Here is a 24,292-nt window from a genome sequence, read left to right as displayed (position 1 = left end):
CAGAAACTTTGGTGATTTTCAGCTAATGCACTGAGGAAGAACTAAGATGGTTTAGGTACTAGTAGAATACATGGAAATATAATTACTTTTTTACTAAGTTCAGAACTTGTGTAGACTTAGCAGCAATACTGATAAAAAATAAAGTTCTTTTCAAGCTTTAGAAGAATTTCAAGTTTGTCATAACATTTAGAGAATATTTTAGTTCAGCATAGGTTTTAGGAAATAGTCATTGTGAAGCTTTTATCCTCTTGGGTACCCATGAATTATGTAAAATTTTGATTGAGTTCTTAGTTACCAGTCTTGTACCACCTGTTAAAAAAAACTGGGGTTTTTAATAATTTGAAAACAAACAACATAGAAAAAATGGACAAATGGTTTGAACAAACACTTCACTAAAGAAGATATGTCAATGACAAATATGCACATTAAGAGATGTTCAACATCGTTAGTCATTAGGAAAATGCAAATGAAAAAGACAGTGAGATACCACTACACACCTATTTGAATGGCTGCAGTTAAAAAGCCTGACTATACCAAGTGCTGGCAAGGTTTTGGAGGATCTAGAACCCTCATAATACATGCAGGTCAGTGTAAAATGGTACAAACATCTTGGAAGACAGTTTGGCAGTTTCTTAAAATGTTAAACATACACCTACCATTTGATCCAGATATTCCACTCCTAGGGAAAAGAAAGCATGTGTCCCTATGAAGACTTGTACATGAATGTTTACAGCAGTTTTGTAAGTAATAGCTAAAAACTGGAAATAACCCTAATGTCCACCAGCAGGTGAATGGATCAATCAATTGTGGTATATCCATATGATGGTTGTACTCAATAGTGAAAAGGAGTGAATTACTGATATAGTGAACAACACAGATGACCCTACACTAAGTGAAAAAAGCCAGACCCCCCCCCAAAAAGTACATACTGTATGGTTCCATTTATATAAAATTCTAGAAAATGCTAAGCAACCTATAGTGACAGAAAGCAGATCGGTGGTTGCTTGGGGTGGGGGAGCTGTGAGGGGGCAGGTGGGAGTGATTACAAAAGGGTGTGAGGAAACTTTGGAGCTGGTGGATAATTTCACTATCTTGATGGTGGTGATGGTTTCATTGGTGCATATGTATGCCAAAACTTATCAAATTGCACACTTTAAATATGTGCAATTTATTGTGTTAGTTCTTAATTTTTAAAAAAACCTTTAAAAAATGAGCAATTATTTTTATAGATGGAGGGGTTTAAAAATGCCCTTATTTGGCAAAATAAAAACTTAGCCTCTCTTAGGAGAAAAAAAAAACTGATGAAGTTTTAATGGTTTGGGGATAGAAATATAACCTTTTAGTACAGATGAGAAACCAAAGTTAAACTGTAATAATTGCCATCGCTTTAGTTCCTCCTGTTTACAAGGTTTTGAAGCAAGTGCCTCAGAAAGTATCTGCTCCAGCCCTGGTTTATTAGCATTTGCACTTAAACACAACTACTGTAGCACTCACTGTATGATGGGGGCTAAAACATCTGAAGCAGGGTTCAGATTACAAAGACATGAAAATGCTACCACTGTATTCTACCACTGTGAGAAAAATAAAATCTCTTCTATTTGCAGAATGCATGAAAATTGGTAAAGTACTTTAATAAACCTCATTTTGTGGGGTCATCTCAATGATTCCATTATAGGTAGGGTAAGTATTATCCTCATTTGCTTGGGGAGCAAACTGAGACCCAGTGAAGCCAAGCTGTTTGCCTGGATCACAGAGCCCCCTTCTTCTTAGGCAGAGGTCACCGTTCTCCCCATGGCACCTTGCTGCTTCCCCAAACTCATGTCATTGAGTATTTGGCCTGGACTTTTTACTCATCAATTTGTCAAGCAGTTACTAGAGTCCCTTCTATTTGTATATGAGGTTTTCATGGCAATGATCCCCTCTAATCCTGTTTCGCCATCTGTAAATAGATAATAACACAACCACAGGCTTCACAAGGTTGTTGTAAGGGTCAAAGACTTGGACGTGAAAGAACTGTGATAGTTGGGCAGTACTGTATACACAGCGGGTGTTGACATTTACTACGTGATTGCCTTCATCCGGCCTGATTACGGATGGCACAGTACTGAGCGGGTGGCTTTGTAAAACCAACAAGGAAACATGAGAGCTTAATTCCATTATTCGCATCGTGGCTTCCATCAAAATTGCCATGTTTCATTATAAATGAAATCTGGTGCGCTGGATTATTTTAAATTTTTCTTTAAAAGATCTCAACAGTCATTTGTTTTGTCCCGGCCACAGAAACTGGTGGCTTTGAAAGGAAACAGCATAGTGCTGAAGGCGCAGGTGCCGTTAGAGTTTACTTAGCCAAGAAGGTTGGCCCATGCCCGGCACCCCCTTTCCCTTTGGTTGTGTTGACTGACACGTGTCCTTGCTCTCTGTCGCTTTCAGTGGCCCTCTGTCTTCAGTATCCCTCTTCCTTTTCACATTCCTGGTTTGGGGGCAGCTTCCTCAGCAGAATTCTTGACAGGTCTGTGGCCACCCCAACTTCTCCCTAGTGTATGTGATAAACTGTGCGGGGACCAGTATAGGCTTTAGTACTGTCTAGTACAAAACACATTTTCAGGAGACAGGGAAAAAATTCTGTGGTCCAGTAAGTTCAGGAAAAGCTGGGTTGAACAACATTAAATAAGTTCCTCTCCTGCAGGACTTTTCAGAACCTTTCATGTTTGTATCGAAACTTCAAGAGGGGCATATGGCGCGTCTACAACATTTCCTAAATTTAATAGATTCCAAGAACTGTAGGGGTTTTTTTGAGTCATCTCTTGGTTTAATACTCCAAAGAACACACTTTGGGTAATGCTGTTTTGTGTAACCTGTTATTTGATATATTGGTAAAATGACAATTTTCTTAAGCGTTTTCTGTCTGTCCCTACTGGCACATCTAAAACAAAACATGACGTGTTTTCTTGACCGAGCCTCGAGAATTCTAGTTTCTCAACTTTTTATTCATGATTTTAAAATTTATTGAGGTTCATTTAACCTTAGAAAATCAGGAGATATAATAATAAGAGCATACAAAGATTGTAAGGTTTTGTCTGAGTATGAAACTCAATCTAGGGAATACCTATTTGTTTTATTTGGGTTTTTTTTTTTTCCACCAAATCCTCTAGATTCTGCCCTTTTAAGTATCTCCATTTATTCCATCCCTGATTCTGTGGCCCGTCCTGGCCTCCATAGGGGCAGACATGAAAGAAGAGTGGTGATGTACATAACAGCTCTCTTGTGTCAGCATAGGGTTTGCATTAACTTTTAGTGTTTCCAGTAGTAAGATGAGCTTGACTCTCAGCATGAAAAGGATTATCATCGTATGGATGGCTTTTTTTCCTTTTCTTTACAGTTTGTTCCCCAGACTATAGAAAGTTTAATAATCAGGCTAGGACTTAAAAGAGAGAGAGTGTCAGAATGAATAGTAATTGTCCGTGAGAAATTTAAACAGGTTTGATGCCTTTGCCTCCCAGCGAGAAATGGGAGGCAGGAGGACGAACATGGGGTCAGGAAGGGGAGCAGGCAATGCTGGACTTAGTAAATTGGGATCATTCCTGGCTTGTCACATCTACATGGGATGTATGGCCACAGGCTGGATACCCCAGGAAAGCTTGGTCTTGTGGTTCGGATTGCTCATGGGGTCTTGAGGTTGACTGCTCTTCTAGAATTGCCATGTTACATCTAGTGTGTTCTCATTAGACGTCGAGGGTTCCCCTTCATTTCTGAGCTCCTTATAGACCCCCTTTTCTCTAAATGAGAGGCTTTTGCTATTCCTTTTTGACTAAAAATGACTTCTAGAGCCCCCCCAACACACACACACATTCTCTTGTCCTCTTTGAGCCAGTCCTTTCAAGGTTATACTATCCTTCAGTGCCAAGTACCTCTCCTGACCTCTTTCTCCACTCACAGAAAGGGGAACCAGATTTCCCCTGTGTTACTTACCATCAATATAAACCGTAGTTTTGTTTCTGTTAATTCCCCTTTCAACCTAGTGATAAAGGTTGCCACTGCTGCTCCCCCGACCCCGCACAGGAAGAAAGACTTCCTTCCTTCATCTCTTGACTTTGCCCAGGCCTATGAATAATCTTCCCTTTCTCTTGGACTCCGGATGCTCACCTTTTCTAAGTTTTTTTTTTTAACTCCCGAGGGTCACTCCTCCTGTATCCTTCTGGTTTTCTCCATCTGGTAAACTTCCTTTTCTAGCTAATTTACAGAGGATGCCCATGAGGCTGTTGCCCCATGGATGAGTGCCTCAGTGTTGTAAATGAGTGTTGGGCTTCTCTTCTACTCCCTTTTGGCTGTATTGACCGACATCTCTTCTCTTTGCTCTCTTCAATGGCCCTCCTTCTTTGGTATCCCTTTTCCTTTTTCCATTCCAGACTACTTCTGTGACCATCTCAAAAATCCGTCTCCAACTGTGAGCCGAGAGCTTAATCTTTTGATATTTTCCTCCATTATTTTTTTGAATCTGACTTTTAATTAGATGGGTAGTGTTTCCCTGAACACTTTCATTTGTTCTACAGAACTGTCCATCCCTTGTCAAAAACCCTTCACTGGGATCATCAACTAATAAGGCGAGAAGAAGGTGGAGAAAAATGCTGTTGGCAAGACTTTTCATGGCCCTTGGTTTGTACTGAGTTATTACCGCTGAAACTCTTTGTTTCCTTACGACCAGTTGGCAAACTGGTCATATATCCACTGGGTGGCGCCCACTCTGGGAGCGAATATTTGATGCATTCTCTAGAAGTTTCAAAATAGCCAATTACCCCCTTTTCCTTTATTTAACACATATCAGAACAGTCTTTCTCTATAAATCTCAATTAACGTTCCCATTTTCTCTTTGTTACACAAGTACCATTCAAGTTTTCACCTTATTCCTCCTTGCTAAACGTCTTGTGGGTGCTGTAGCTGCTAGGTCATCAGATAGTATCAGTAAGTACGATATATACTACAGTTAGCCCTCCACCATTTTTTTCTTTTTTTGGTCAACACATTCAATTAAAAAAATTTTTTAAATTGAAGTATAGTTGATTTACAATGCTGTGTTAATTTCTTCTGTACAGCAAAGTCACTCAGTTATACACATACATACATTCTTTTTAATATTGTTTTCCATTATGGTTTATCCCAGGATATTGTATATAGTTCCCTGTGCTATACAGTAGGACCTTGTTGTTTATCCATCCTACATATAATAGTTTGCATCTGCTAACCCCAAACTCCCAATCCATCCCTCCCACAGCCCCCCAGGCAACCACAAGTCTGTTCTCTATGTGTGTGAGTCTGTTTGTTTCATAGATAGGTTCATTTGTGTCATATTTTAGATTCCACATATAAGTAATATCATATGCTATTTGTCTTTCTCTTTCTGACTTACTTCACTTAATATGATAATCCCTAGTTGCACTCCACCATTATCTAATCATTTTTATTAGCTCCTACAAACCTTCACACTTATCTGTTAGCTGTCTCCCCTTCTCTTCCTTTGTGGTATGAGCCATTTACACAAACCACATAATTTTAAAAGTCAACATGCTAACTAGCACAGGGAGATCAGCTCAGTGCTTTGTGTCCACCTAGAGGGGTGGGATAGGGAGGGTGGGAGGGAGACGCAAGAGGGAGGAGATATGGGGATGTATATATATGTATAGCTGATTCACTTTGTTACACAGCAGAAACTAACACACCATTGTAAAGCAATTATACTCCAATAAAGATGTTAAAAAAAATCAACACGCTACCATAGACCTCATAATAATTGAAGCCCAATGTTAGCTGCTGGTAGACATGTATGAGTTTTGGAAGAGGCTTCATTTGCTCACAACATACTTCATTTCATAGCCATCACAAGCAAAGGAAATTGTAACCCATGGATGTTCCCTTTGTTCTTTCTTCTATCCTCTTCTCCCATCCCCCACCATTACCTGTTCAATTATCTCAATTCTTCCATTTCATCAGAGTTTACTTGTCCTATGGAATGAAGGCAGTTAGGATAGCCTTCCTGAGCCCCATCTTCTGTGCTACAAGGCTATTCTCCTTGTGCTACAAGGGACTGTATAGAAATGTTCACCTTGATAGAGTGCTTTCACTAGTCTGCACTTCTGTTAGGAAAATATCCTCTTTTACAAATAGCTTGATCCTATAAGCACCCACAGATATTATAGAAAAGTACCATAAAACTAAGATGGGAAGTGAGTAATGTTTAAAGGATAAAGAAATGTAAGAATTTTCCTGAAATGGAGATAGTCTCCTATTGTTTTAGGTTATTTTGTTTTTTGAAGAATATCAGTACAGGTGCCAGGCACGTCACTCAGACTTCTTTATTTGACAAATATTTATTAAAAGATGACTATGATCCAGTGTACCTGCTAGTACCTGGGGAGTCTCAAAAGAATGGGACTCAATTCTTACCCTCACAGAGCTCATATTCTTACAGGGAGATGTATTTCTAAACAAATAATTAAAGAACAATTTGGCTTGTGTTTCTGCCTGAGACACAGACTGAGTGATCAGGGAGCTGGCCCTGAATAGCATGCAGCTAACTTTTCGGGGGACTCTGGGAAGGCCCCTTAGAATCCTTCTAGACTCTTCTAGAATCTCTTTGAGCCAAGCCCAGCAGAGGGCGAAGAGGGGCTGTGCAAGCAGTATGTAGAGGCCAAGGATTTGCTCCTCCTTAGTCCATCTGAGCTGAGTGAAACTTGACGGGAAGAGTCAAGGAAGACCAAGCGAAGAATTTTGTACCATGAGAACATTTGGTGACAAAAGGAGTTCTGTATAGTAGTGAAAACGGAGGCTTGGTAGAGATTTGATTATAAATGAAACCTGCACTGTTAGGCGTATGTGATGTCAATGCCTTTAGAAAATAGCACAAGGCTTTGAAATGAGACCAAATTTAGAAGGACCCCAGTAATAGTATAGAATAGTAGTGGGTTAATTGTTATTAAAAGTCTGTATCAGGGATTCTTGGGAGAACTGTTTTTTCTATTTACAGGTTCAGAAAAGAGTCACCTTACTTGGATACCTTTTTTTTTTTTTAACTTATCATTGGTAGAAGAATGCAGATTATTTTATTTCATTTTTTTTCCAATGATGAATTCCTCACCACTATTGCATACTGCCAACATTGTATGAAGAGAATTTCGAGAGGGGGAGAGTGACAGAGAGAGAGATGTTTTCACGTGGATTTAGTGCAATTAATTTCTGGAACTTGTCCTTAAAAAGGCAGTTACTTAGGTGAAAACTATCCTTTTTCTCTGAGGGCTTTTAATGAGTAAAGTGATTCATGTTTTCATCCAATGGTTGTTTAAAAAAAATTGGTTTTCATTGAGAAGGATTAAAGGCATGTGCCTAATTGCTAAATATTATTTTTTAAAAACTGGTCTGAGTCTGTCTTTATGGGCTGAGTGGTTTCGCCTTTAGAAGCTTGTTTTAGGATCTCGTGCCAACCCCATCCCTTCCCAGGCCTGTTCAGACTAGAGTTATCTGGCAGGGAATTTTTTTTTTTAATGTCTTGAGCAGGAACATCTCAGAAAACGTTCACCTCAATCTTCAAGTTGACTTCCCGAGCAATTTACTAAATAAGTGATATGAGAATCAAGTGACCATCAGCTGGTATAAATGTTTTTGGTCAGTGTAGTCACAGGATCTCAGGTATGCAAGACTTGGACGGGCTGCAACCACGTGCTGGTTATGGTGAGACCCTGGCTCAAATGCTCTAACGTAACACAAAAGGAATCCAAGTTCACAAGAACGTACTTTAATTAGACACCTGTATTTAAAAGGTTGGTTTTTCCTCGGGCATAATTTCACCCCACGGCACACTGTGTATACATATATGTGTGCATTTCTTTCCTGGGCTACAGTTAGAGTTAGGCTTTTTGTTCTTAACCACGTGGAAGGCAGTTTAAACGTTTGTTTGTTTTTTGTACACAATTTCACTGAGGTGTCATTGATATACAAAGAACTGCACATATTTAATGTGTACAATTTGATGAGTTTACGTGTGCAAACACCCATTATCATCACCACAATCCAGGTAATAGACATATCCAACAGCTAACAAAGCTTCCATTTGTCTATTTTAATGTGTGTGTGGTCAGAACACGTAACATGAGATCTACTCCATGGGAGGCAATTTTTGTTAGAAGTAAAATCTTTGTTCGAGTAATGTACTGGCGTGTGTTCTGTCAAATCCATAAATATGCTGTTGTATATTCCTATTTAGTTCCAGAAGGCTGCTAGTACATGTGCTAAAATATGTGAAAAATCGTGGATGGGGATTGGAAGGGGACATCTAGAGCCAAACTTTACAATTTTGACTTGGTAAAGTTAACATTCTGGCAGTGCTATGAAATTGTTCATCCCTCTTCATTTACCACCACGTACAGTGCTTGGGGTCATAATTTCTTTCCAAAAACTACAATTTCTAAAGTTAGGGATGCTTTGGGGAGGCAATATAGAATCATCCAGATAATCCCTTAAAAAGACAAGGGAAGTCTACTCTTCCTTTCGTTGAATGACCCACGAAGCAGCATTTCATTAATTTCTAGTGAAACTTTGATGAGAATGTCAACTTGGCTTTAAACATCAGTGGGTTTCTTTACTTCTTGGTTGGATTTATGGGTTGCCCCTGTTCTCATTCCGGAGGGTAAGCTCTTCAAATTCTAGGTTAACGTTTCAAGAAATGGTCCTTTTCCCAGTTCCAAGCAGGCTTTCCAACAGCAGGTAGCAGGCTTAACTTTTAATCGGTCTTTTCCTCCCTTTTAACTCTCTTTCCCATTATGTGTACCTCAAATAAATGGTCTTTAGCCAGCAGGGACAGGCTTTTTTTGTTTTGTTTATGATTGTCTTTGTTTTGTTTGTTTGTACTGTGAATAGGACTTGAGCATTGAGTACCTTGGTTATAATTCTTTCACCCGTCCCTGTGGTTTAATTGTCTTCTTGTTAGATAATATAATTATGTAATTTGCCATTTTTAGTTTGACTTATTTATAAACTTCTAAAATGTATTATTGGTTAATAGTCTATGCTATAGTGTATTTCTTATATATTCTCTATATTTTAATAAACTTTAAAATGTGTATTATTGGTTAGTGGTTGACACTAATCTATAGAGTAACCTTTAATAAAATTTTATTTACAGTTTTTCCTTTTTGTATTACCTAGATAAATTTAAAAGTAAGGGGAAAAAACTGTCTTAACTTTATAGTTCTTTTGACTTAGGAAGATTTAGAGGATAGATAGGGTGAGCTTTGAGAATTAAAAATGCCATTCTTCTAATCTAAATATAGACCAAAATTTATAAAAGATAATCCTTTGGATTTTGGTGTTAAGACTAACCAAGCTAAACTCTTGCCTCACTTTAATTGTTAGTCTTATTATTCATAAAAATAGTTACGAACATTTAGTTTTAGTGGTTTATGAAATGTAAGTTTGTATGTTCTGTAAATGCTTTATTTTATATTGAGGGTAAGATTCAGCCAAACCTGTCTAAGCAGTCTTTTTTCCTACTTCGGTATGTATCCCCTGGCTTTTTAGGTAATGGCAAAATGTACTTCATAGATTAAGTTGTTTTTAATTTATTTAAAAAGAAAAAAAAACCCAAGCAATCAAACAAAAACCTACTTCACTTTATAAATTCCATCCTTCTCCTTTCCTAAGAACTAACCACCTGGTGAAACAATATTATTATAATTTGGCAAGTGGGTTCCCTCTTAAAATTAGACACCTGTGATTAAATAGTTAAATCATTCCCTTGAAATTTATATATTTAGAGCTCTCAGAAAGCTGGTTGTCTCTTCTTACACTTAACACATTTTTAAATTATTTATTTATTTTTTTTAATATTTTAAATTGGAGTATAGTTGATTTACAATGTTGCCTAACAGATCTTTTTAAAAGCTACCTTTTGGGCAATAAATATTCCCATCCAGCTTCATGTTCAGTCCAACTGTACTAATGTAAAGTTCTAAGTATAGACTTTCTTCCAATTGACGATAACTTTCCTAAATCTTTTCTAAGTGATAGCCAAAGCATTTTAAATTCATAAGAAGGTCAGATTCTAAAATGTGTGTACTTGGCGCAAACTTGTATAGTCATTTACATTCTAAAAAAAAATCCTAAAAGTGGAAAACAATAATTGGCTACAGCGGTCATATGCTAATATAAGAACGCCTTCTCCAAGACACCAGGCTTCTTCCCACTTTGGTTGGGGCCTTTGTTCTGAATCTCGCCTCTCTCTGCTATGTTCTCTCACCACAGGTGTGTGCACAGTTCTCTTCCTCCTTCAAAGAATCTGCTCAAATGTCATACCCGCAATGAGGCTTTTCGTGAAAAGCCTTGTGAAAAATAGCATTCCTTTTCACTGTGGAAATAACCATCTGTACCTGTTGAGTTGCTTTTTGTCTTTCCCTACCTGCACCTCAAATCTTCACCTTTCAGTTTCATGACCCTACCTGCTGGGTCTTGTTTCAGTGTCACATCCCCAGTGCCTGGCAGAAAATAAGGAGAAGGCTCTCAGCAGGCATTTCTGGGGTGAATGAATGAATCAATGAGGAAGACACTTATCCTCTAACTTTTTTATACCTACATGGTATTATGGGAGGAAAGCTTGGAACTGACATACCAGTGAGATGCTGCTTTGGATACTTTGTAATGTATCTTTTTTGCAGTTTTGCTAGGTGTTTTAGAAACTTGGTTGAAATAGCTGTATCATCCTCAGTTTATAGAGGAAACAATATACTGCAATATACAGTATTCTTTATCGTACATATGTGCATCATTGCTAGATTACCCAAGTTAAAGTGTAGTAAGGCAGACAAAAATGCTCCAAGACCACAATGAAATGGTGGATTGGGTTTTTTGTTTGCTTGTTTATTTGTTTTTCATATATATACATACATATATATATATATATATATATATATATATATATATATATATATATATTTTACGTTTTACTGCAAAAACATGCCAAATAATCAACTGTAGATTTTCTCACAGACAATCATGCATGCTCTAGAAGGGCAGGGAATTTCATCTTTTTTGTTTGCTGCTGGCTCTCTAGCACCTGAGAGAGTATCTGGTACTTTCCTCAATATCACTCAATCAACATATGTTGAGTAAGTAAATAAATCTAGAGGTTGTTTTAAACTGCAGACATGGGGTTAGTGTCAGACTGTCAATAAAGAAAATATGCAATTGAAACCTCCTAATACCATTCCCACATAAGTTTCCAGGATTGATGTCTTCTCTTTCCTTCCACAGAGCCCCTCCCTAGAAGGCTGCGGATCATCTAGCTGCTGGAATGTGTAGGTACCCTCAATGGCTCAGTAGCCAGTGTAGATCCTGTCTTTTGTAATCAGTAGCTACATCTGGCTACTGGGTCTCTGATGGCATCTTCTACCTTCTGTTACAGTGTCCTGAGTGAGGTTATTGGGAAGTACTCAATAATAAGGCTTTACCTTGATTTACACACACATATACACACAGGATTAAGTTCTTGGGTGGGTGGTAAGTCTTCCATTATTAGCTGGAGTATGGGAACCATCAGGGTTTTATGAATAATGAGGTGCATTTGATTTCAGCACCACAAAGGGGAGGAATCTAGATATTTTATCTGTGTATTGTTTATCTGTTTTTTCTCTCTCCCTCCCCTGTGGAAGGTATCATTTGGTCACAAAACTATCTGTCTATCTATCTATCTGTCTATCTATCTATCTACCCACCTACCGATCTATTTTATCCATTGATCCATCCATCTTTTTCATCTCTTGACGTTTAAATGGCATTCTCAAAATAATGTGGTAATTTAAGGAAATTTCATTTGTAGTAAATACATCCCAGCAGTGCACTTGTGATTTGTGGTTGTCTTTTCCCTGTGTCGGAGAAGATAAATGCCAGAAATCTTGAATGCAGGGGGCATTTATGTTGAAATCATATGTGGGAAGGCTTGCAGGCACAACATCCAGGTCTAGGGCATGAACCTGGCATACAATGTAGATTTCTGTGTTTGTTGGGCAACAGCTACATTGTCTGCTGGGTTTCAGGCTACCTGGAAACACGTTCTTCATGGCTATTTTCATCAATGCTTCACCTATACTGTTTTGGAATAACTTTTCCAGGTGGCATAAGCCAGTGGGCTTTATCATTGGACAGAGTGCAGAGAAAGGACCCCATGAAAGCTGATCACCTTAGCAAAACATGATTTTGTTATGATTTCACCAAGATGGTCACACACCAGCCCGGGAAACTCAATGAACCAGAGACCAGGTGTAATGCCATCCTTCCTTCTCTCTGCCTCAACTCTCAAGGGTTGGTCACCTACATGTTATTAGTAATTATTATTTGGTTTCTGTACATATTTACTATCAGAAGTCATAGCACCTATGGGCCTCATCACACTGCCCTGCTACCTCACAATTCCTACTCATTTTGGCTTCCTGTCCACCAGCAGGAACCCGGTTTCTTTTTGTTCTCCTTTTACCACAGCCCTGTAATTTTTGTGAAGGGCTCTCGGTCTCACCAGAATCCATATCTCTCACTCTGTCCCAATATCCCACCCCATTGTTTGCTCCCTGAAGTGAACTCTAGAATTTAAGTAAACTGGATTTTTTTTACCACTGTCCACCATCTCTTATGAAACCGGAAGAAGAGCAGCTTTCTTATGGAATGACCAAGAACTTGTAAAGATAAACCACCAGTTTGCAGGAGAAAAGGAAGAAAAGAATGATGGAAATAGCTTCTGGAAAACTATTTTTTACATTATGTTTTGTTTGTCTGTTCCTGGTAAATAAATTTAAATCTCTAAGCATTAAAAAAAAATAGACCAATCTAAACCATTAAATTCTCAGTAATAAAGGAACATAACTTTTAAAGGAGCTGTTATAAATTCTTGGTTATATGAACTGGAGATATTTAGTTAGTAAACATGTATTTTAAATGAATATGACTTAACAGATTTAAAGTAGAAAATGAATATACGGAATGAAAGGATAAATGTCTGCATGTAATAGTCGATTTTAGTGATATAATGTATTTTTGTCACCCCATGCTGAATTCAGTAAAAATAAAGCCAATGACTTGGAGCTTTTAAAAGATTGTGCTTTTTTGTGTGTGTATGTGTGTCTTTTGGCTTTCTATCCACCAATCAGTTCCATTGTCTATTCTGTACCCAAGTCACTGGCCTTTGTGCCCTGTTAAGAGAAAGTCATTCTACTCGAGCTATTTGACAGCTTTTGAAGAGTGAGAAGAGTCTCTGGGAAGCATGGTTATGTTTAATAAATTATAATTATCAAAGGGACAGTTTTTTTCCTCCAATCTCCACTCCTGTACTTGTGATGTTCTGAGTCCCTTTGGCTGTCATTAAACAAGACAGTGTTGACAATGGAGGCTGGTGTGAAGAAGAACCCCCTGGTTACATGGTCAGGTTTTCATTTCCCTCTCAGTATTGAACAGATCCCCAAAGCAAGAATAAAGGTGCAAATGACTAGGGGCTTGTTTTCTCACTTTTTCTCTCACTCTATGGGACCCAGGAAAGGATGGACGTTGGTATGTTGGCTTTTCCTAGAAAAGGCACAGCACCCTGGCTATATGATCACTTTTTTAACTTTCCTTTTTGAAACAATTCAGACCTTAAAAAAGTTAACCAAAATAATATAGACAGTGCTGGTGGGAGTTTAAAATGGTGCAGCTGTTTTGGAAAAGTTTGGCAGTTCCTCAAAAAGTTAAAACAGAGTTACCGTGTATATGACCAAGCACTTCCACTCCTAGGTACGTACCTAAAAGAACTGAAGATATTAAACAAATACATGTGCACACATGTTCATATTCATAATAGCCAAAAGTTGGGAATAACCCAAATTCCTGTCAACTGATGAGTGGATAAACAAAAGATGCTCTATACATACAATGGAATATTATTCAGCCATAAAAAGAAATGAAGTACTGGTAGGTGCTACAACATTGAATGAAACTTGAAAATGTTACACTAAGTGGAAGAAGCCAGACAAAACAGGCCAAATATTGTATGATTCCATTTGCATGAAATTTCTAGAATAGGCAAGTTTAGAGAGACAGAAAGTAGAGGAATGGTTGCCAAGGGCTAGGGGGAGAAGGGAGAGGGAAGTGACTCCTAATGGGTAGGGGGTTTCTCTTTGGAGTGATGAAAATGTTCTGGAATTAATGTCCAAGTAATGGTTGCATAACTTTGTGAATATATTAAAGACTACTGAATTGTACACTTTGAAAGGATGAATTTTATTGTATGTGAATTATATCAAAACTACAGAGTGCTCACATACTCCTTGCCAATTTCCCAGCTGTTAATATCTCATGTAACTAGTTACAAAAATCAGTAAATTAACATTGATATGATAATATAATCTAGATGCCTTATGCAGCTTTCATCACTTGTCTCACTGTTGTCCTATTTCTCATTCAAGATCCAATCTAAGATACCACATATAGTTGTCCTATCTCTAGTTTCCTTTATCCTGGAACGGTTCCTCAGCCTCCCTTTGTCTTTCATGACTTTGCCACTTTTGAAGAGTACAAGCCAGTTATTTTGTAGACTGTCCCTCAATTTGAGTTTCCCTGATGGTTCCTTCTGCTTAAATTCAGGTTACATGTGTTTGGCAAGAATACCACACAAGTGACATTGTGTCCTTGGTGCATCATATCAGAAGGCACTTTATGTTGGTCTGTTCCATTACTGGTAATGTTAACTTTGATCATTTGGTTAAGTTGGTGTCTGATCCAGGCTATTTACATTTTTCTTCCTTGCTTTAAAAAAATTTCCTTTATCACCATCCTGTACTCCCATTTTCCTTCACTCCCCACCCAAAGTTAACTATGTTTAATATACATCATTTAATTTGTATACGTTCTTGAAAATATATCTTGTTTTTGGCATTCAGGTATTTTTAAAACTTTTATGTTTTTACTTTTGGCTGCATTGGGTCTTCTTGCTGCACGTGGGCTTTCTCTAGTGGCAGCGAGTGGGGACTACTCTTCGTTGCGGTGCATGGACTTCTCATCGTGGTGGTTTCTCTTGTGTAGCATGGGCTCTAGGCATGCGGGCTTCAGCAGTTGCAGCACACGGGTTCGGTAGTTGCAGTGCACAGGCTCTAAGGCACGTGGGCTTCAGTGGTTGTGGCGCACGGGCTCTAGAGCACAGGCTCAGTAGTTGTGGTGCACGGGCTTTGTTGCTCTGTGGCATGTGGGATCTCCCCGGACCAGGGATTGAACCCATGTCCCCTGCGTTGGCAGGCGGATTCTTAACCACTGCATCACCAGGGAAGTCCCAGGTATTTTTAATTTACATGAGTGGTACTATGTTATAGCTCATTCTGTTTTTTTTTTAAATTAAGCACTATGTTTTTAAGGTCAGTCCACATTGCTGTCTAATTTGTTGCTTCTAATTCTGCATCGTACTCCATGGAGTCGCAACTAACACATTTCATCTATACCATTTCTAGTAATGGACCCCAAATGGGAACCAATTTCTTGCCACTACAAATTACATCATAATAAACATCCTAATACATGTCTCCTTCTGGATCTGTGTAGGAAATTATTTGGAATATATAATGAGTGGAGTTGTTGGATCATAATAGATACACACACACACACACACACACTCACACACACACACATGCACACACAACATACCCCTCAGAATGGCCTGATCAGTCTCTGCTCCCAACATCAGCGAATGAGATGTCCTATGCATATCCCTGCCAATAATTGATTCACTGGAGATGTTTTTGCCAGTCTAAAAGGTGTAAAGTGATATATTATTGTGTTAATTTTCATTTCTCTAGTTACTAATGATTATGAACATCTTTTCATATGCATTTGAGCTTTGGGAGTTTTCTGTAAATTTCCTGTTCATATCTTTTACCATTTTTAAAATTTTTAAATTCTGAAGTATAGCACACATATGGGAAAATGCACATAAAACAAGCGAACAACTCACTGAACAGATTTGTGTAACCATCACCCAGGTCAAGAAATGGGATATTGCCAGTGCTTCAGAAACACTATTCTGATGAGTCCATCCCAGTCACTATCCCTCCCCCTCCCCAAAGGAAACTCCTATCCTAAAATCTAAAATTATAGCTTAGTTTTGTTTGTTAATGAAGTTTCTATAAGTGGGATTATATGGCACATAATCTTTTGTGTTTGACTTATTTTTCTCAAAAAATGTGAGATTTATCCATGCTTTATGTAGGTGTAGTTTGTTCATTTTCATTGCTGCATTTCAATCCATGTTAGTAAACATTTGGATATTTCCAGTTGTGCATCCAGTAACCTTGCTATGAATGTTCTTTTACTTACAACCTGATGGGACATGTACACTCATTCTGTTGGAGAATACCTAGGAGTAGAAGTGTTAGGTCATGGAATTTGGCTAAGTCAGCTTTAATAGATAATGCCAGTGCTACGTGGTGATTGTTAGACTTCACGCTTCCACCAACCATGTATGGGAATTACTATTGCTCCACATCCTTACCAACACAGTATTGTACGTCTTAATTTGAACCGCTCTGGTAGGTATTTAGTGATATTTATGGTGCATTTATTATGATGATTAATGAGATTGAGCACCTTTTTATATGTTTATTAGCCATTTAGATATCCACTTTGGTGAGGTACCTGTTCAAATCTCCTGCTCATTTTTATGTTGGGTTGGGTTACTCGTTGACTTGTAGGAATTCTTTATATATCCTGGATGTGAGCTGTTTGTTATTTTATTACAAATATATTTTACTCTGATTTCCCTTTTATTTTCTCAGTGGTTTCAGTGATCAAAAATTCTTAATGTAATTCAATCTATCAATCTTTTCTTTCAGAGTAAGTGCTGGTTTTTGTGTACCCGCTTAAAATCTTTCCCTATTCCAAAATTTTTGTTACTTTGCCTTTCACATTTAAATCTACAGTTCTGCTGGAATTGAATTTTGTAAATTGGGTGTGTTAGACATCAAATTTCACTTTTTAATATAGGGTTGTACAATTTACCCAACGTTGTTTGTTGAAAAGACTTTCCCCAATGCTCTGCAGTGCCACTTTTGTTGTAAGTCAAATGCCCATATATGTAGGTGTCCAGATATCTATTCTATTTTATTGGCTTATTTGAGTATTCTTCTGCCAATACCACATTGTCTTTATTACTAAGCCATATAAATTTTTTTAAACATCTTTATTGGAGTATAATTGCTTTACAATGGTGTGTTAGTTTCTGCTGTATAACAAAGTGAATCAGCTATACGTATACATATATCCCCATATCCCCTCCTTCTTGATATACACTAGAGTTGTTGTTCTTTGATATTGCCTGGGATATTTATTTTAGGCATTTTGCATTTATGTTATAAAATTTCAGAATCCATTGTCAATTTTGACAAACAGTTTAGGATTTTAATGGGAATTATAGTTAGTAAATTTTGGGAGAATTGACATTTATACTTTACTGAGTCTTCTGATACATGAATATTGGGATTTCTCCATTGGTTTAGGTCTTCTTTATTTTCTTACAATGTTTCATAGTTTTCCATGTAGAGCTCTTGCATACCACATGTTAGATTCAGAGGTAACTGATCTTTTATGATGCTATTATAAGTGGTATCTTCTTAAAATTTTACTTTGTAATGGATTGTTGCTGGTATATAAACATGCGTTTTTTGTTTGTTTTGTTTTCACTTTGTATCCAGCAACTTTACTAAACTTACTTGATAATTCCAAGATTAACTATAGATTCTTTTGAAGTTTTCTATGTATACAAATATATCTGTGAATAAGTTTTCTTTCTTTCTAATCTTTTTACTTCTTATTTATTTTTATTTACTAATTGTACTGGCTAGGACATGTAGTACAGTGTCAAATAGAAGGGTAGATAGAGGGCATCCTTGTCTTGGTATCAAAGGGAAAGCTTTCAACATTTCACCAGCAGGTGTGATGTTTACTATAGTTTCTTTGTAGAGTAGACATCTTTTAAGACAGTTTGCCTCTCTTCCAAGGTGGTTAAGAGTTTTTATCATGAGTAGATAGTGAATTTTATCAAGTGCTTTTTCTAGATTTATTGAGATGGTCATCTAATTTTTGTCTTTTTTGTTTAGTTAATGTGGTGAGTTACACTGATTTTTTTTTTAAATCACCTTTAATGAGGTATAATTTACATATGTTAAAATGCAACCATCTTAAGTGTATAGTTTGAAGAGTTTTGATAAATGTATATACCCATTAACAACCATTACAATCAAGATATAAAGCATTCTATTACCCTCAAAATCTCCCTTGTACTTCTCTTAAATAATTCCCATCATTGCCACACACAGAAGGCACACACTGATCAGCTTTCTATCCCTGTAGATTGTGTTTCCTTTTCTAGAGATTTATGTAAATGGAATTATACAATACGCAGCCTTTTGAGTTAAGCTTCTTTCACTGGGCATAATGTTTTTGAGATTCATCCTGTTGCATGTATAGGTAGTTTGTTCCTTCTTATTGCTGAGTAGTATTCTATTGTATGAATATCACACATTTGTTTATCCATTACCTGTGGATGGACATTTGGGTTCTTGTCAGTTTTTTACTGTTATAAATAAAGCTTTATGAATATTCAATGAATATTCAATCTTTGTATGGACATATATTTTCTTTTCTCTTGGGAAAATACCTACGAGTCATAGGTAGTTGTAGTTTTAATTTTATAATTTTATAAGAAACTGCTAAACTGTTTTCCAAAGTGATTTTATCATTTATCTTGTCACCTACAACTTATGAGAGTTCCATTAGCTTTACATCCTTGCTAACCCTTGGTATTGGCAGTCCTTTTTAATTTTAGCTACACTTACGGTTTCATTTCATTATGGTTACACTTATGGTAGTATTTCATTATGGTTTTAAATTGCACTTTCCTAATGACTAAAGATGTTGACTTTCTTTTCATGTGTTTATCTGCCATTCATATATCTTCTTTGGTTAAATATTTCTTTATCTTTTGCTCATTTTTAATTGGATTGTTTCTCTTCTCATTATTGGGTTTTAAGAGTTCTTTATATAGTCTGGGTATAGATCTTTTATTAGATACCTGTTTTGCTAATATTTTATCCCAGCCTGAGTCTGTTGCATGCCTTTTCATTTTCTTAAGAGTATTGTTGAAAGAACAAAAGTTTTTAATTTTGACATTTAATTTATGCATTTTCCTTTTAAGATTATCATGCTTTTAATGGCTTATTGAAGAAATCTTTGACTACCACACAGTCAGGGAAAAAAATGTTTGTTGCATTTCCTTACGGAATATTCATAATTTTAGCTTTTGTATTTAGGTTTATGATCCATTTCTAGTTAATTTTTATGTGTGGTTTGTAGTAAAGGTAAAATTTTTTTTTCTTGTAGATTTCCAATTTTTCTGAGCACCATTTTCTGAAAAGACTATCCTAGCCCTAGTTAATTATCTTGTCCTCATTTTTAAAAATCAATTAACCATATATGTGTGGGTCTATTTCTATGCTTTCTATTCTGTTCTGTTGATAGGTATATCTATCTTCATGTCAATTCCAGTGTCTTGATAACTGAAGCTTTACTGTAAGACTTGAAGTCAGTAGTATATGTCCATTAACTTTATTCTCCTTTTTCAAATCTTATTTGGTTATTTTAGATCCTTTGCATTTCCATACAAATTTTAGAATCATCTTTTATTTTTTACAAAACAACCTAGTGGGATTTAGATTGAGATTACATAAAACCTGTAGATATATTTGGAGAGAATTGTTATCCTAACAATGTTGAGTCTTTTGATCCATGAACATGGTATGGATATTTCCTTTTATTTAGGGCTTTAAAATTTTTTCTCAGCAATGATTTCCATTTTGCAAGACTAGTGATCTTGTCCATATTTTGTTAAATTTATTCCAAGTATTTTATATTTTTTCAATGCTACTGCAACTGGTCTTTTTAATATCAGTTTCCAATTCTACATTCTACATACATAGAAATACAGTTGATTTTTATATATTGATTGTGTTTTCTGTGACATTGCTAAACTAACATATTTGTCCTAGTCTGTCTGGGCTGCTATAACAGAATACCATAAACTGTTGGTTTATAAACAAAATAAGTTTATTTGTTTTATATATATATATATATTTAAATTTTATTGAAGTATAGTTGATTTACAATATTGTGTTAATTTCTGCTGCACAGAAAAGTGACTCAGTTATACATATATAAGAAATTTATTTCTTACAGCTCTAGAGGCTGAGAAATCCAAGATCAAGGCACTGGCAGATTTGGTGTCTGGTGAGGGTCTGCTTCCTTGTTTGCTGTATCCTCACATGGTGGAAGGGGATATGAGCTCTCTAAGGTCTCATTTATAAGGGCACTAATCTCCTTCACAAGGGCTCCACCCACATGACCTAATCACCTCCCAGAGGTCCCACCTTCTAAAACTATCACATTGGGGGTTAAGATTTCAATATGAATTTGAGGGGGTCACAAATATTCAGTCCATTGCAGTATTCTTGTAGCTTTTTGTAGATATCTCAGGATTTTTTTAAACAAACATGGTCATGTTATCAGCACATGAAGATAGTTTTACTTTTCAATATATATGTCTTTATTTCTTGCCCTGTTACCCTGGGTAAGACTTCAAGTACAATGTTGAATAGATGTTGTGAGAACAAGCATACTTTCTTTTTCTCTTTTTTTTTCATGTATTAAAATGATCTTATGGCATATCTTTTTTAGTCTATAAGGTAAATTACATTGAATGATTTTTCAAATGTTAAACCAACTTTACGTTCCTGGTATATACTCTACTTTGTCAAGATGCATAATCCTTGCTAGTATTTTGTTGACAATGTCTGCAGATATGTTCATGAGGGATATTAATCTATAGTTTTCTTCTCTTATAATATTTTTTTCTGATGTTCATATCAGGGTTATGTTGACCTCATAAAATGAGTTGGGAAGTATTCCTTCCTCCTTTAATTTCTTAAAGAATTTGTATAAGATTGGTAGTATTTCTTTTTAAAAATATTTGATAAAATTCACTACTGAAGTAATCTGAGCCTGGAGTTTTCTTTATGGGATGATTTTAAATTAAGAATTTAATTTCTTTAATAGATACCATTATTGAGATTTTCTGTTTCTTCTTGAGTCAGTTTTCATATTTGTATATTCCAAGGAATTTTTGTCTTTTCACTTTTTTTCTTGATTTGGTTTCAACACTTTTCTTTCAGCAATTGATAGAACAAGAATACAGAAAATCAATGAGGATATAGAAAACTTGGAGAACACTGTCAACCAACTTAACCTAATTGACATTTATAGAATATTCCACTCAACATCAACATAATACACATTCTTTCCAAATACACATGGAACATGCACCAAGATAGACCATATTCTGGACCATAAAACATGTTTCTATATATTTTAAAGGATTGAAAGCATATAGGGTATGTTTTCTGGTATAACAAAATTAAATTGGAAATAAACAACAGATACTTGGGAAGATATCAAGTATTTGGAAATTAGCACTCATCTAAGTAATCCAGGGAGAAAAAGAAAATTGAAAATATTTTGAACTGAATGAAAATGAAAATATAGCATATCAAAGTTTGTGAGATACAGTTAAAAGCAATGCTTAGATGGAAATGTATAACTTTAACTATTTATTTTAGAAAAGATGGTGGTCCAACATCAATTATATAAAATTCTACCTAAGAAGCTAGAAGAAGAAGAGCAAAGTAAACCCATAGTAAGTAGAAGGATAACAATGAAAAAAAAGAGCAGAAGGCAATGCAATAAGAAAATGGACAGGGACTCCCCTGGTGGCCCAGTGTAAAGAATCTGCCTTCCAATGCAGGGGACACAGGCTTGATCCCTGGTCAGGGAACTAAGATCCCACATGCCGCGGGGCAACTAAGCCCATGTGCCACAACTACTGAGCTCGCGTGCCTCACCTAGGGGGTCTGCATGCCTCAAACTACAGGACCCACGTGCTCTGGAACCCGTGCATCACAACTACAGAGCCCAGGCGCCCTGGAGCCCACACCACAACTAGAGAAGAGAAAACCCGCACGCTACAACTAGAGAGAAGCCCGTGCTCCACAACGAAAGATCCCGCACACCTCAACGAAGATCCCGTGTGCCGCAACTAAGACCTGACACAGCCAAAAATAAGTAAATAAATAAATAATAAATAAATCTAAAAAAAAGAAAGAAAGAAAAAAAATGGACAAACAATAGAAACAATCAATTAAGCCAAAACCTGGCTTTTGAAAAGACCAATAAAATTGAAAAATCTCCAGCTAGATTGATCAAACAAAAAAGAGAAGCCACAAATTATGTGAAAAATGAAAGGGGATGTCGCTGCATATCATGTAGATGTTAAGATCTTACTATTGAGTAGGATGTATCCCTAAATTTTTCTTTTTTGAGGTTTGCTTATCTTCTTATGACCTCTGTTTTCTGTATAGATGTTAGAGTAAATATACTGCATTTCTAAAAAAAAAAAATCCACCTTGGATTTTGATTGGAATTGTATTGAGTTTATAAATCAATTTAGATTGAATTGAGATCATTATAATACTGTCTTCACATCAAAGAAAATGAATTTCTCTCTTTTATGCAGATCATCTTTCATAATCATCAGTAAAATTTTTGTTTTCTCTGAAGTCTTATATATTCTTAGATAAAATAATTACTAGATAAATTATTTTATCAGTGGTATTTCTGATGTAGAGAACACATTGACTTCTGTAGGTTGTTCTTCTATCTGGCAACTTTGCTCAACTTATTAGATTTAATAGTTTATATTCTGTTGGCTTTTCTAGGGAGATGAACTTATGTGAAAGTAATAATAGTTTCATATATTTCCTTCTAACACTTAACCTCTTATCTCTTTTTCTTTTCCTATGCCTCTGGTTAGCATTTCCAGAACCATATTAATTAGTGGCAGTTTTAGTGTGCATCTTTGTCTTATTCCAGATCTTAAGAGGAATGCATTTAAATTTTCTATAATAAATATAATGTTGGTGGTAAGTTTTATGAAGTACGAAAAGTCACTTCTATTCCTAAATTGCTAGTTTTTTAAAATCATAAATAAATGTTGAAATAAATCAAATTATTTTTCTACATCAACTGAAATAGTATATGATTTCTTTCCTTTAGTTTGTTGTAAACCATCCCTTAATTCCTGGTGTAAACATGATCTGTTTTTGTTGTTGTTGCTGCTGTTGTTTCTTTTTAAATTAATTTAACCAATATTGTCTTTAGGAATTTTGCATCTATATTCAAAAGTGGAAGGGGCCTAGATTTTTCTTGTATGTATATTATACTTCAATATGAAGCTTATGTAATATTTAAAAATCCAAGAACCTGAGTGAAGAAAATAGGAAAAAGTGACTTCTGAGCTCCTTGAGATTCCACAGAATATCTGATTTCTCATCAGCCATGGGAACAGATTGACCTCCTATTGAGGTAATCTCATAACCTAGCTAATTCCCTACTCCTTTGACTTACTTCACGAGGTTTCAGTTTAAGGGCCCAGTGTTGACTGTTTCAATGTGCATATTTAAAGTTACTAAGTGGGATTCCTTAAGTGAATAATAATACATCCATGCAGCTGTTCAAAATAATGAGATAGATCAATCTAAACACACTAATGTGAGAGAGCACCAAAGATGTATTACTAAGTGAGAAAAGCATGGTGTAGGGTTATGTGTATAATACAGTCTCATTCGCTATTTGTATGTGTGCATGAAAATTTTCTGAAAACATACTCAAGAAAATGTTAAAGTGGTTATTTCTCGGAAGCGGGTTGAGGAGGGAGGAAGATGACTTCCTTTTCAGATTATACCCTCCTGTCATATTTGAATTTTTTTAATCCTGTGGTTTATTGCATTTATATAAATCAAATGAAAAATAAACTCCCCAGATATAATTTACAAATGCCTTTTATATGTGTATCTCAGATATATCAACTTATTACCCTCCTAATATTTGAGAGTTCTTTTTTCATGCTAGGAAAGGGAGTAATGATGCTACATTAGAGAAAGCATCCAGAGTTGAAGACTGCATTTATTAGGGCAGCTTTACATGGATGAAATCCACGACAAGGTCAAGATCCATTGAAATTCAGTCAGAATCCCACAAGGACAATACCTATATCCCAGGGTTGCAAATTGCCGCTCTGACACTGAGTACCCTCTCCGTGGCGGTTCGGGTGCTGGTCGGCTGTAGATAGCTGGTTTGTTTA

This window comes from Grampus griseus (genome assembly GCF_964374135.1).
Source record: "Grampus griseus genome assembly, chromosome: X".
Classification (NCBI taxonomy): Eukaryota; Metazoa; Chordata; class Mammalia; order Artiodactyla; family Delphinidae; genus Grampus; species Grampus griseus.
This window is presented reverse-complemented; position numbering follows the sequence as displayed.